Source organism: Cebus imitator, unplaced genomic scaffold, assembly GCF_001604975.1.
Source record: "Cebus imitator isolate Cc_AM_T3 unplaced genomic scaffold, Cebus_imitator-1.0 Scaffold45, whole genome shotgun sequence".
Classification (NCBI taxonomy): domain Eukaryota; kingdom Metazoa; phylum Chordata; class Mammalia; order Primates; family Cebidae; genus Cebus; species Cebus imitator.
The window spans coordinates 7,308,913-7,313,971 of NW_016107360.1; the positions used below are offsets into that span (position 1 = coordinate 7,308,913).

Sequence of the window (5,059 nt, forward strand, 5' to 3'; positions counted from 1 at the left end):
CCAGGTTCAAGCAATTCTCCTGCCTCAGCTTCCCAGGTAACTGGGATTACAGGACCGTACCACCATGCCCAGTTGATTTTTTTGTATTTAGTAGAGATGGGGTTTCACCATGTTGGTCAGCATGCAGTTTTAAAAATAAACAGTAAGATTCTATTTTTAATAATAAATTTACTAGAAAATAGATGCTTTCACATAATATTCTATGCTTGATATAATATGAGCTTTACTTAATATAGTACTAGCCAACAGACTATAATTGTTTACTCACTCTTCCCCTATACTTCCTACCTAGAACTTAGTATTTCCTCTACTCAATGAATCTAAGCCTTTACTTTAAAATGTCCCAGGATGCCACAGACCATTTCAAAAATATTCCCCAAGAATGTCATTAATTCAGAGAAACTTTTAAAAATAAATATAAATGCATTTGATATTAGAGGATCCCAGAGCTTTTTAGAACCAAGAGTAATAAGTAAGCAGGGAAATAGAAAAATTAACTACAAGTGAAATAAAACAAACTCAAGTTTTGTTTGAATTTACAAAAATGTATGCCTAAACTAGAATAGAGACTCTTCTTACTCTTATTAACTAAAATAAAAAATTTTACTTTCTTATACCTTAAAATTTTATGACAGGGATGGTTGTAAATAATATGGTTGTAAATAGTAAAGAACCAATGGATAAAAGAAATTTTCAATTAATTCACTCTGTAAATACTTATTAAAGATTGATATCGTGTCAGACTCTAGAGACATAAATGATGAATGTAGCTCCCACAGGGACTCACAATCTAATCATGGAGACTGTGTAATAAGGAAATATTTTTAATGAACAAGTTCAAGAGATGGTAAAGGAGAGTGGCAAACTCAGATGGAAGAAGTGGAGGGTCAGAGAAGAATTCTCAGAAAAGAGATTCATTTGAATTGAATCTTGAAGAAAAATGATATTTTTCCAAGTGGAAAACACAGGAAAGTTCAAAGGCAGAGGTGGGATGAAACAGCATGACATGGAGGAGACTGGGGAGATTTTAGCAGGATGGAGGGTTAGGACACTAGAAAATACTAGAGAAGCTCATCACATCATGGAGCCAAATCATGAGCATCTTATAACCTGCTAGGTTTTACCATGTAGACACTGGGAAGCAACTAAAGATTTTTTTGTTTTGTTTTAAGCAAGGGAGTACCAAAATCAGATTGGTCTTCTGATAACATTGCTCTGGCTATATTGGTGGGTAAAAGGAGGAAGGGTAGGTTTGGAGTTGTATCTAGGAAGTATAAAGAGGGTGAGGCCAAAGAAATAAGAAGAGTGGGTAATTATTTCCACATTTAGTTTGAATAGCTTGCTACATCATGGTGTCATTAACTAGTTAGAACAAATAAGAATACTGGAATATGCTGTTTCAAATATGTTGATTTTAAAGTATGTGGTATATTATCAATTTTGCCTACCATGACACCATCCCTGTCTTCACTTAAAAGAACTGCCATCCCTCTTTCCTTTAGGAACTAGTCTTTTGCTATACCGTCATTCTTAGAATAAAAATAAACTTTTGAGATTGTTAATATAGCCTGAGTTACAAACCATACAATAATTAGAAGACCCACTCCAATGAGTTTATTTATCCATGATAGACCAGAACCAAAACTAGAAAAGAAAGGTTAATTATTATTATCAGATCTTTAGATCATCAGGCTAGCAAGTAGAAACTTGGCTGAAAAGGGGAAACAGGCCGGGCATGGTGACTCACCCTTGTAGTCCCAGCACTTTGGGAGGCTGAGGCAGGCAGATTGCCTGAGCTCAAGAGTTTGAGACCCACCTGGGCAACATGGCAAACCCCTGTCTCCACTAAAAATACAAACAATTAGCTGGGCATGGTGGCATGTGCCTGTAGTCCCAGCTACTCAGGAGGCTGAGGCACAAGAACTGCTTGAGCCTGGGAAGCGAAGGTTACAATGACCAGAAATCATGCTGTTGTACTCCAGCCTGCGCAACAGAGCAAGACCCCATCTCAAAAAAAAAAGGGTGGGGACAGAGAGAAGTGGAGACGAAAAGTCCAGGAGAACAGAAAAAGGGGAAGGGAGAAAAGAGAAAGAAGAAGAATTGCCTGAATAGTAGTGAGCACTTTTCTGTCCTGCTTGTTCTGCTCTTTGAAATTAAGAGCTTAATAAAGGCTGCATCTCCTGTATGTTTCTCAAGTGAAGATCACACACAAAAATCGTGCTCACATAGTTGGAGGAAAGATTATTTTAACCGGGTTATGAAGGATGGACAATATTTAGATATTGGGAAAAAGAAGCTTCCAAATAAAATGACAAGCAATTGAAAAATGTGCCATAGGTTCTTTCAATCAGAGATGACATAATATCAGATATGTTCTAGAATTGTTGGTACAGTCATAGCAAACAGGTGAGAAAAAAAAGAAAGCAATGCCTTATGTGCATCCATAGTGAATGTGTGTACCCATTAATGGGGTGCAATAATATGCCAGCTGTCATTTACTAAATGACAACAAAGTAGCTGATGCTGCATTAAGTGCTTTATATGTATACAAATTTTATTAGTCAGGAGCAAGAACAAGCCATTCAGGAGGTCAGAAGAATTGACCTAGAAGTGAGGAGAGGGGCAGGGATTCATCACAGGTACACAAACAAATACACTGATCAGGAACTCATAGCTATCCATATCCAAGTTCGTCAGTTATATGACTCACTAGCTAAACAAAATCAGAGCCATCCCTTAGACAATGGGAGAGAATTCAACTTAATAGCTGAGCATAGTTTCATTCTTAATATTTATATTCCACATCAAAAAAGAAGATAAGCCATTTGTTAAACAGCCTTGTATTAAGAGAGATTCCAACAGAAAGAAATCTTTTCCTCAGACTTGGAGGACTCTGCACTCCAGCCTGGGCAACAGAGTGAAACACCATCTCAAAAAAAAAAAAAAAAAAAAAGTGGGGGTGGGGGAGGCAGACATAAGTGGAGACAAAAAGTCCAGAATAGAAAAAGGGGAAGGAAGAAAAGAGAAAGCGCAAGAATTGCCTGAATAGTATTGTCCTGCTTCTTCTGTTCTTTGAAATTAAGAGCTTAATAAAGACTGCATCTCCTGTCGAGTTTCTCAAGTGAAGATCACACAAAAATCTTGTGCTCATATAGTTGGAGCAAAGATTATTTTATTTTATTTATTTTAATTAATTAATTAATTTTTTTGAGACGGAGTTTCGCTCTTGTTACCCAGGCTGGAGTGCAGTGGCGCGATCTCGGCTCACCGCAACCTCCGCCTCCTGGGTTCAGGCAATTCTCCTGCCCCAGCCTCCTGAGTCGCTGGGATTACAGGCACGCGCCACCATGCCCAGCTAATTTTTTGTATTTTTAGTAGAGACGGGGTTTCACCATGTTGACCAGCATGGTCTCGATCTCTTGACTTCATGATCCAGCCACCTCGGCCTCCCACAGTGCTGGGATTACAGGCTTGAGCCACCGCGCCTGGCCGCAAAGATTATTTTAATTGGGTTGTGAAGGATGGACAATATTTAGATATTGGCAAAAAGAAGTTTCCAAATAAAATAACAAGCAACTGAAAACAGCCACGTATTAAGAGAGATGTCCAACAGAAAGAAATCATTTTCTCAAACTTAAAGGACTCTGGTATATACCAGCAAAACTTATTTGTAGCACTGGTGACTATATTTCTTTCATAGTACCATATATGTTCAGTACTAGCAGAGAATAAAAACTTCTTGACTATAACTTATTCAGTTTAGCTCTTGCTCACTGTCAGATCTCTTCTTCAAGTGGTTCACACACATTATGTAGGAAGAAAACAGGCTATCAAGCTGGCCATCAATCAGTCTGAGTCAGGAAGGCAAAGCTTATAGCAACTGAACAGATTTTTGCTCAGTAGAATGGATTTGTGTGAGCATAGGCCGAGGACGGGAAGTGTTTAAGATTGTTTTAATTATTTTCATAACTCATTATAATCAGAAGATTTTAAAAAGAATGAAACACATTTGTTACTGAATCTAGTTCATATATCCCATGAATTTTTTCTGGTTGTAATTGTGTATCCTTTCTCCTAACTGATCCAGTCAATCATTTTGGTATAATAATCAACCAAATTGGGCAGCAATCTAAAATAACTGTCACATGGCAAACAGGATTAGATGAGCCATATAACAGTACGATCACTTTCATCTTCAGGAAGACCTTCGTTATTGCTAAGATCATCAAGGAGCTCTTGTACTTTAAACAGTATAACCGTTTCTAACTTACTCATCAGCAGAGTTCTGTAGCCAATTTTCTTTCCATAGATATGAACTAGGCTTAGTTTGATTAGCAGAAGTGTTTTCTATTCATCTTAAAAATTTATAAAACCTCCTAATTAGAGTATCTGATAAATGATTAAGAAAGCCAGTAGTTAAGAGAAATAAACAAGTGGATTTTAACATTGAGGATACAGTTAACAGGAAATCTGAAATGAAAATTAAAAAAACATAAATAACTAAAAATGACAGGAATGATACATTTGATAGAGTTCCTCTTATATAATACATTGTGGCTTAAAAGTTAGTATATTTAAATAGCTTAAGTCTTTTATATTACTTAGATCTTTTCCCCCACCCTTGTTTTTTTAACAGCTCCTGGACATTTATATGAAATTAATTTCTCTTGTGGCATAGATTAATCTATTTCTACCAAAATCTTCCTTGGCCAATATCGTGTAGTTTAAAAATAATCTATGTTTCTCTTTATGTCAAAAGCCAATTTTTACTTGCGTTGTTTGTTGAAGAATTTTTCAGCTCCCTGGTCAGGTAAAATTGGTATATTAGCAATTTCCTACCCATAATGTAAAAGTAATTATATTAGAATGTTCTACATTACAGTTAGACAGGACAAAAATCAGTGGCACATATTCTTTTCTAACTTTTCCATCAGTAGTTTCAGGGAAATGTCAAGACTGGGAATTGTATTAGAATATCTAAGGAGCTTCAAAAAATACATTTATATGTAATACATAAAAATATAAATATATATATATATATATATATATATATATATAT

At 36.1% G+C, this 5,059-nt stretch overlaps 1 protein-coding gene across 4 annotated transcripts in view; it reads right to left on the reverse strand.

Annotated features, from left to right (window-relative positions):
* FAM126A (family with sequence similarity 126 member A) overlaps positions 1-5,059 on the reverse strand; it is a 132,912-nt gene that overhangs the window by 27,687 nt on the left and 100,166 nt on the right. The gene's annotated exons all lie outside the window — the stretch shown is intronic.